The following is a 10555-nucleotide window of genomic DNA, read 5'->3' on the forward strand; positions in this document are numbered from 1 at the left end:
GTCAGGCAGAAAAAAAAAAATTCCCCATTTTTTCCCTCATTTGTGTGGGGGGAAAAAAAAAAAAAAAAAAAAAAAAAGAAAAAAACACACCCCAACAAAAAAAAAAAAAAAAAACCCCGGGGGGGGGGTGGAGAAGATATAACAACTATACCTTTTTGAAGTTGTTACAACAAGCAAACGGAAAGGACATTCTTGGGGGGGAGGGGAGAGAGGGAGGAGGGCGGGAGGTGTCGGTGATGGGCCATAATAATCATATACATTGTATATTGACAAAATAAAAATTTAAAAAAAAAAAAAAACATTTTGTCTTGAAATGACTAAATTATAGAAATGGAGAACAGATTAGCAATTGCTAGATATTGAAAAGAGTGTGGAGCAGTAGGGAAGTGAGTGTGGCTTAAAAAGGGCAATATGAGTTCATAATAATCAACCACATTGTATATTGACAAAATAAAAAAAAAGGGGCAATATGAGGAATCCCTGTGATGATAGAAATGTTCTGCATCTTGACTGTATCAATGTATCCCAGTTGTGATGCTGCACCATAGTTTTGCAAGATGTTGCCCTCAGGGGAAACTGGGTAAAGGGCACATGGAATCTGTTTGTATTATTTCTTACATCTGCAAATCCGCCATATCTAAAATTAAAAGGTGCATTTTTTAAAAAACCTGCAGCAAATTTTGTGCTTCATGGGAAATATTTAGGTGTCTTTTCATTAAAAATGATGTTCATAGTCACCCTACTGTTTGACATAGTACTGGAGATCCTGGTCAATGATATGAAAAATAAAACTAATTAAAAATTTTAAGGATTAGAAGGGAAGAGAGAAAATTTTCAGGGTTTTCAGATGATGTTATTATCTACCTGGAAAAGGAGAAAGACAATGGGCCGGCCCGGTGGCACACTGGATAAGTGCGCCGCTTGGGAAGCGTGGCGGCGCTCCCGCCCGAGGGTTCGGATCCCACATACAGACCGGTTCCCGCTCACTGGCTGAGCGAGGCGCGGGAGCAACACTGAGGGTTGCAATCCCGTTGCCGGTCCCTGGTCCGGTACGGGGGCAACACTGAGGGTTGCAATCTGTTGCTGGACACGGAAAAAGACAAAAAAAAAAAAAAGAAAAGAAAAGAAAAGGAGAAAGACAAAATATCAATAACAAACCACTAAAACCAATAAGAGAATCCAGCAAGGATGTCCCATATAAAATCAACCTACAAAGACTGATTAATTTATAATATTTGCAAATTATATATCTGATAAACTGTTAATACCAGAATACATAAGGAACTTCTACAACTCAACAACCACCACAAATGACTAAAAATAGGCAAAGGTATGCACACAAATGCTCTATAAATATAAAGGCAAATATGAGAGTGACAAGCAGCATATTCAGAATTATGGTACCTCTGGGGTGGGAGAGTGAGTAATGGAGTGGGGTGGGGGGTTATTCACGGAGCTCCAGCTTTATCTGTCATGCTGTGTTTCTTAAAAAATCAACCATGGCCATATGAGGGGCTCTCTGGGATGCTGGTAATAGACAACTTATCTGGGTACTGGCTTTGTGAAAACTTATCTATCAAATCATTTATGACATGTGCATTGCTCTGCACATTTGTGATTTTTCAATAAAAATATATGTATTAAATAACTTAAGTCACAAACCAAGTTTGGACCTGAGTAGTAGACACATGCCTTTCTGGTACATTATTCTCTTTTCTCTTTTTTTGTGCTTAAAACCTTATATAAATCAGATATTATGCTTTTCTCATTCTAAAATGATGTTTTGAGATTTGCCCATGTTAACAAATGTAGCTGTAGTCCATTTTGCTGCCAAACCAAAAAAAAAAAAAAAATCGGCAAAAGATTTAAATAGACATTTTTTCCAAAGATGATACACAAATGGCCAACAAGCACAAGAAAACATGTTCAATATCTCTAATCACTAGAAAAAGGCAAATCAAAACCATAATGAGACATTACCTCACACTCATTAGGATGGCTACTATAGGAAAGAAAGAAAGGAAGGAAGGAGGGAAGAAAGGAGGGAAAGTAAGGGGAAGGAAGGGAAGGAAAGGAAAGGAAGAAAACAGCAAGTGCTGGCAAGGACGTGGAGAAACCGGAACCCCTGAACACCATTAGTGGCATTGTAAATGGTGCAACTACTATGGAAAGCAGTATGGCAGTTCCTCCATACCATTATGCTAAGATTAAAAATAGAACTACCATATAATCCAGCAATCCCACTTCTGGGAATAAACCCAAAAGAACTGAAAGCAGGGACTTAAGCAGGTATTTGCACTCTCATGTTCACAGCAGCATTATTCACAAGAGACAAGAGGTGAAAACAACACAAATGTCCATCAACAGATGTATGGATAAACTATGGTACATACATACAGTAGAATATTATTCAGCCTTAAAAAGGAAGGAAGTACTGTCACATGCTACAACATGGATGATTTTTAAGGACATTATGCTAAGTGAAATAAGCCAATTGCAAAAAGACAAAAACTGTATGATTATACTTATATGAGTTATCTGAAGTAGTCAAATTCATAAAAACAGAAAGTAGAATGATGGTTACCGGGGGTTGGGAGGAGGGGGAAACGGGGAGTTGTCTTAATGAGTGTAAAGTTCTGGTTTTGCAAGATAAAGTTTGGAGATTGGTTGTACAACAATGTGAATATACTTAACACTGCTGAACTATATACTTAAAAATGGTTAAGATGATAGATATTATGTTACATGTTTTTTCCACAATTTTACAAAAATTGATTACATTTTTCTACACCTGAAATAACTGATTAGAAAATAATATTACAATAAGATACCAATCACAATAACAGCAAAGCTATAAGATGTCTAAGAATTAACTGAGCATACACAAGACAACTATGAAAAGTGAATTTTAAATTTAAAAAATTTAAAGCCAAAAAAACTGGCTTCCCATGGTGAGGTTGCTTAGACACAAGGAGAACATCCTTCTAGTGCAGGATTACAGGAAGAGTGGGGCTCAGAGCTGCGCCCACTCACTGCTGCGCCTTCTCACAGCTTAACCTGAACCGGTCTCGGTTTTCTTAGTTGAAGAAAGGAGATGATAATATTCACAGGGCTGCCGAGAGAATAGCTTTAGACAACTGTACATAGATGTTATTAACATCAGACACTCTAGAATGTCAGTGGTTCCTAGCCTGGGATCTGTTTACAGGCCGCAAGAAATCTGAGGCTAAGGGCTGGCCAGTTGGCTCAGTTGGTTAGAGGGCAGCCTTATAACAACAAGGTCAAGGTTTTGTATCTCTACTGGCCAGCCACCAAAAACAACAACAAAAAAAGGCATCTTAGGGTAGAATTCAAAGGATCTGTAAACTCAGATAAGAAATAAAATTTCACCTTTATTTCTATGAAAAGCTACATACGATTTAGCATTTCAATTTTGTAGCAACAACTCACAGCAGTATTAGTAGTACCTTTACAGATATTGTTTAAACTCATCATGACTTCAAGATTATGTTAATTATTAGACATACAGGTAGATCATGCTATTCAATGTGTCAATTAATAATCACAGATATTCAATATATCACATATTTCTTTTTACTCCTGTGCATCTTACTTAATGTACTTAAAGGCATTCTGAGAAGGGATTCAAGGGCTTTATCAAAGGTGTCCTGTGCTCAAAAAATTGTTCAGTAATGCTGCTGTAGGTACTTGGACTCCGAGTAGCAACTTTCCCTTCTGAACTGGTTTCATGGTGGTCCTGACTGGAGGTGTGAGGTGGGCTTTCTTGCTCATAGTTTCCTCCTGCCCTGCTATTGTCCTGAAACGGAGTTTGGTCTGTGAGGAGGCAAGGGCCTCCAGGGGATCTGAACTGTTCTCAGTGTCTTCAGACTGGTGTGCCAGGGACATCCATATATGGAACAGCGCAATCACACATGGAGTATCAAAGTCATCACCCAAATTATACCAGAGAAGTGAAATACAAACGTTGAGGGCCGGCCCGTGGCTCACTCGGGAGAGTGCGGTGCTGATAACACCAAGGCCCCGGGTTCGGATCCCACATAGGGATGGCCGGTTTGCTCACTGGGTGAGCGTGGTGCTGACAACACCAAGCCAAGGGTTGAGATCCCCTTACCGGTCATCTTTTAAAAAAAAAAAAAAGAAAGAAATACAAACGTTGAGCTGCAGGTCAAGTTGAGGGAGCATGAGCTTGACCGCCAGTGAGGGTGGAGTGTTCATCCTTCCCGGAACATGCTTTGTTGTCCCACCTCCAATGTCTCCCTTTCTGTGATTGTTCATAATAAAATACACTAGTATGCCAAAAAAAAAAAAAAACTAGTAATAATAATAATATAAAGAGCAAACAAGACAATTTGAATAAATGAGGAAATAAATACTCACTGCTTTTGCATGGGATTATTTAATAATAAAAAGAAATCCATACCTCAAATTGCTCTATAAATTCAGTATAACCTCAATCAAAATTCAAGTTTAATTTTGAGGAACTCTGAGCTGACCCATGGCTCACTCAGAAGAGTGTGGTGCTGATAACACCAAGGCCATGGGTTCGGATCCCTATATAGGGATGGTGGGTTAGCTCACTTAGAAAGCATGGTGCTGACAACACCAAGGGTTAAGATCCCCTTACCGGTCATCTTTAAAAATATATATATTCTTTTTTGAGGAACTCAACAAACTTACTGTAAAATATGTATGAAAAAATAAAAATTCACAAAGAGTTCCATAAATCTTGGAGAGGGGAGGCGAGCAGAACTAGAAATGAGTATTCTTCCAGGTTCCCCAGCACAAAATTACAAACTCAGTCTTCTCTTGCTACTGAGTTTTTGTCATTGTCAAAGACCAAAGCCCAAGTTCTGTGCCCTGCCACCTACCATTACCCCAACCTTGACTTCTTTCCTTCATCTTGTGAATGTGCTCACTGCCCTCCATCTGTCCTTCCAGATCCACTGTTCATACTTCTGCACACTGCTGTCTGCCCTGGTGATGACCTGCATGACATCGACAGGCTCCAGTGCTCCCTGGCTTCCTCTTGCTTTCAACCTCGTCTGCCCAGAGAGCAGAGGGAGGAGGGGAATGAGGTCAGGGTTTCTATTCCTTTGGCTCCCTCCCTGAAAGGTCACCTTGAGCTGGCTATGTCCCTCAACTGAAGGGCACTGCTACTGGCAAAGTGGAGACTTTACAAGACTGGCTCTCCTTCTGAGCTCTGATAAACCCTCCCATCCCCGGCCTCTTTGGGCCTCGGGCCTAGAGCTAGTAACAGCTCAGCTGCTGCTAGCCCCAGGCTATTGAACCATCCTCCATCCACTTCTTTGTAAGTACCTCCTTATAAATGCACTCTCCTTGAACTATCCTATTCTGAGTGTGCCATCTGTTTTCTGTTGAGGCTCTGATGCAATACAAGAGCCTCCTGGCCAGGGGCTCTCAGAAGCCTCATATGCAATGGAAGAGGAAGGGTCGGGAGAGCCAAGAGCCCCACGTCTGCAAGCAGACTCTCTGGGTGTGGGGTCACTCTACTCTCTGCAGCCCCTGGGAACTGGTCTGGCCAAGCAACGGCAGGAAGCACCAAGGAGGAATCCCCCACGCCTTGCTTCAAGGCAGTCTGAGCGCTGTTGGGAATGGCAGGCGCTCCAACCAAAACAAAGCGGTGGGCTGACCAGTTAGTTCAGTTGGTTAGAGCCTGGTGCTGATAACAGCAAGGTCTGGGGTTTGATCCCTGTACTGGCCAGCTGCCAAAAAAATAATTAATTAATTTCTTTTTTTTTTAAGTGGAGATGGAGTTGAACTCCACTCTCATTTTTCATCTGACTTGCCCAATTTCATTTTGGAAACAGAATTACTTGAGAAAATTGCCTAAAAATAATTTTCATAAATAGACATTGAGATTAAATGTCAATTCTTGTCTGTTCTTTTCACATGAGCGTGTGTGTAGGTGGGGAGGCAAAGAGAACCTAGAACCCAAGAGCATGCTCTCCCCCAGGAAAAAACGTTGAGGATACCTCCTCCCGTTGTGTATTTGGCTTTTATTCCCATTGTCTTTAAAGGTCAAAAAGAACCTCAAACTTGAGGTCAAGACAATTCTGTAAAGTATCATTACCTGCCCCAAGGGTTGAAGGAACTCCCTGCATTGCTCATGTCTTCATGGACACAGACCCAGTTCTTTGCTGAGTGAAGAATTTAACTAGATGGCTTTTAAAGTCAATTCCAGCTTCAAGTTCAGCTTTTAAAACAAAAGACTTTGAAGGGAAGGAACAATTTATTGTGTCACTTGGATTAGATATAATTGGAAGGCCCAACTGTCTGTCTGTCTCTCTCTCTCTCTCTCTCATACACATACACACGTTTTTGGCAATCCATTATGTTTGACATTCCACTCTTCTCACACAATACTGGAGCTGTCCCTCTTCTACCTTCCTTCTGGGCACCACTCACTCTCCTGTGTAATGACAAGTGACATAAACCCTTTTCTACCTATGGCAATCTGGCTGCCTGGATCCCAGGAGACCTACATAGCACTTTTTCCTATTCCTCACCGGGAAGCAGACAGCCTTCCCTGTAAAACAAAAAACCTACAAGGTTAGGGCAGGGAAAAGCCTGCGTGGGGAGTCTCCAGTGGGGAAACTGGAAGCTGACCGATTAGCTGACTCTTTTCTTCCTTCCCCTTCGTCCTGTCACTTTGATTTCCACTGCTGTGACCAAACCCAGACCCTTCAGATGTCCAGCTTCTCCTTCAAAACTGCCCAGGCACAGACAAGATCTAAAACCCCACTCTAGACTAGAATAGAATTTCAAAAGGAATTTCCTTTGTTAAACAAACAAAATCAAGAACAGTGAATAGAAAAATGAAAATGAAACATAAAATTGGTAAAATTTGCAGAGATTAATTTCTGAGCCTATGCTTACAACTAGCTTCCCCCCAACAGCACTCTGCTTTCTCCTGTGATAAATGGCCCTGCTCAGAGAATAACCATTTTGAATTCATGAGCGCTTTCCCTTCCTATTGACTTCTGTAAATTCCTTCCAGAAGAGATGCCTTAATCAAAGGATCCTTCTGGGGAAACCATGGATGTGGAGGAGATCAATTTATTGATTGGGCAAACATTGAGCACCTACTATGGACATCAAATTGTATGAACCGTGCTGCCTGCACTCTGCTCCAGGCCCCATCAGCATAGAAAAAGTCTAGAATGGGGGTTCTAGCCCCCATGACCACTCCTCCCACCACCCCAACCTACCATGGGTAGGAGCACACAGGAGGTTTCCATACTCAGTCTGTCTTCTGGCCCCTTCCCCCAGCTCATCAGATCCTGATCTTGTGTGTTCCTACATCGATATCCATATACAAACATGTGTCCATAAGCTAAGCCCTTATCCTCCTGCTGTGATCCTCTGTTAAGCTAAGTTCCTCTAATACTTGTGATCATTTCTGGTTTCTTTTTTTAAAATTTATTTATTTTTTATTGGAACATAGTTGATGGCATGTATCTGTGGGGTACAGCATTGATACCAATACCTGTGTGCAATATGTGATGTTCAAATCAAGATAATTAGTATATTCACTATTATACAATATAATTGATTTTCATGGCCCTTTACCAATTCCTCCCTTCCCCCCTTCCCCTCCCCCGTCTCCTCAGTTCTGTGATCTTTTCTTGAAAGTTTGACATATTATTGTGATTGTTGTTTCTCTTTCCTTTCCTTTCCTTTCTTTCCTTTCCTTTCCTTTCTCTCTTTCTTTCTGTTACCACTTGTAACTGAGGACATGCGGTATTTTTCTTTCTGTGCCTGGCTTACTTCACTTAACATAATTTTCTCTAAGTTCATCCATGTTGCTGTGAATGGCAGGATTTCATTCTTTTTCATGGCAGAGTAGTATTCCATTGTGAAAATATACCACATTTTCCTTATCCAGTTGTCCAACGATGGATATTTAGGTTGGTTCCCACTCTTGACTATTGTAAATAGAGCTGTAATGAACATGGGAGGGCAGGTATCTCTTCGACATGATGACTTCCATTCCTCTGGGTATATACCCAGCAGTGGGATTGCTGGATTGTATGGCAGTTCTATCTGTAATTGTCTGAGGAACCTCCAGAACGTTTTTCCATAATGGCTGCACCAATTCACAGTCCCACCAGCAGTGTAGGGGGGTTCCCCTTTCTCCGCATCCACACCAGCACTTGTTCTCTGTCATTTTGATAATAGCCAGTCTAACTGGAATGAGATGCTGAGGGAAAAAAAGTAAAGCCAGAGGCATAACACTACCTGACTTCAAATTATACTACAAAGCTATAGTAACCAAAATAGCATGGTACTGGCATAAAAACAGTCACACAGATTAATGAAATAGAATAGAGAACCCAGAAATCATATACATACAGCCAACTGATCTTTGAGAAATACACCAAGAACATACATTGGGTAAAAGACTGTCTCTTCTGGGCCGGCCCGGTGGCGCACTGCGCTAGTGTGCCGCTTGGGAAGCGTGGCAGCGCTCCCGCCGAGGGTTCGGATCCCACATACAGACCGGTTCCCGCTCACTGGCTGAGCGAGGCACGGGGGCAACACCGAGGGTTGCGATCCCGTTGCCGGTTAGCAAGGCAGAATGCCAGCCCAGAGGAGACACAGGCCTGCACGTGGAAGCTTCCTGATGTTTGGAGAGAGGACCAGAGGTTGCCTGTTTGCCCCTGTAGACCTCACCTGATTTTTGACAAAGGAGCTAAGAACTTACATTGAAGAAAGGACTGTCTCTTCGATAAATGGTGCTGGGAAAATTGGACATCCATATGTAGAAGAATGAAACTAGACCCATACCTCTCACCATATATCAAAATCGACTCAAAGTAGATTACAGACTTAAATATGTGTCCTGAAACTATAAAACTAAAAGAAAACATAGGGAAAACAGTTGAAGAAGGAGGATTGGGCAAAGACTTTATGAATAAGACCCCCAAAACATAAGCAACAAAAGGAAAAATAAACAAATGGGATTACATCAAACTAAAAAGCTTCCGGTAAGCGGAATTTCCTTCAGCTCTTAGGACGGTTTCTGCTCTAGGGCGTTCATGCGTTTGCGTTCTCGCCCCTTGTTCTGCAGTTTAAGCGAGTCCGAACCTCTGATGGAGAGGGAAGTCAAGCTGACAGACTGCCTGGGTTATCTTCTGGCCTCAGAGTATCCCTTATCAGAGCCTTGGACCCTTGGGCTCCTTCACTCGGTACTTGCTGGACCACCATCATACCCTCCTGCACAATGGGTATTGGCTTGCCTGGCTGATTCACGTGGGAGAGTCCTTGTGTGCCATGATATTGTGCAACTCCACAGATAATTCTGGCGTGCAGTGCAAGTTAAAATTCCCCAAATCAGACCCTACTCAGCAGATGACAGTCAAAACTTGGTGAAGTGGATATTACCATTCCTATTTTTCAGCTGAGAAAACTGATCCTGAGAGATAGAGTGATTTGTACAGGTCACAGATGGAGGTGGCCAAGTGAGGATTCACATCTGGCCTGTCTTCAGAACGCTTGCTCTGAAGCCACACCAGTGCTTTTTATGCTATTCACTCATCAGAATCACGTGAAAAACAGTTTTATGATACTGTACCTTGGACAGTAGCCAGACTGGTTCTCAGGGAACAGTGTACCATCCAAAATGCATTTAATTAGGAAAAAAGATTTTTTAAAAAAGATGAGCTAAACAAGTTAAGCTAAAGAAAAACAGCAAAATACCGGTGAAATTAAATGGAAGGTATAAATTTTTTAAAAAATAGAAGGTAATAAAACTCCCATGAAACCGTAAGATTAAAATCCTGGTGATTGGAGAGACCAAGACACGACTGGCGGTGGGGCAGGATGGCAAGACGCGGCTTTCTCTTCGGCGCCCGCTGACATTTGACAGTCTTTTGGCTTGTTTCAAATGTCTTCTTGAGCTCTTCATCACTTTCTTTTCTTTCAAATGGGACTACGATGTAAAAATAAATGCTAAAAGTTTTGAAATGTAGTTTATTTATTCGGCATGGTTAGAAATGAATTCTTCCCTGTGAGCTGTGCGCTGTGATACCAGAGTATTGATTGCATTTCCAAGAGCAACAAAAGGCNGGGGGCGGAGAAGGCCGGCATAGTGAGGGCAGACCAGCCATCTCTGTTTGGCGTGGCTCCTAACTGAGACGTGCTATTTGCTTACCTCGACACAGGGCACCCTGGGGCCTGTGGACCGGCCTACAATCCCACTCTCCCCGTGGATCTCTGACAGGGCTGGTAGCGTGGGGAGCCCCCGGCCAGTGTTGGGGGGGGGCAGGGAAGAGGAGCCCGCCCAGATCGTCTCTCCGCCACACCCTGGGCGTTGGCACCAGATAAACTCCCTCTTCCCGAGAGGCAGATACCATCTTTGGGGACCTCAGTTCGGAAGAGCCCCTAACTGATTTCTGGTGGGGAGAGGGGAGCCCGGAGACCCCTCGAGCTACATTGAAGTTTACTAGTCAGCCCTCCAAAAGGGCCGACCCGTGCCGGGGAGAGTCAAAGAGGAATTGTGTGCTGAGCAACC

General features: G+C 42.6%; 1 pseudogene; it reads left to right on the top strand.

The window, feature by feature from the left end:
• The first annotated feature begins 7077 nt into the window (after positions 1-7077).
• On the top strand, positions 7078-9414 carry LOC103602261 (annotated as a pseudogene).
• The last annotated feature ends 1141 nt before the right edge of the window (positions 9415-10555 follow it).

Source organism: Galeopterus variegatus, unplaced genomic scaffold, assembly GCF_000696425.1.
Source record: "Galeopterus variegatus unplaced genomic scaffold, G_variegatus-3.0.2 Scaffold4075, whole genome shotgun sequence".
Classification (NCBI taxonomy): domain Eukaryota; kingdom Metazoa; phylum Chordata; class Mammalia; order Dermoptera; family Cynocephalidae; genus Galeopterus; species Galeopterus variegatus.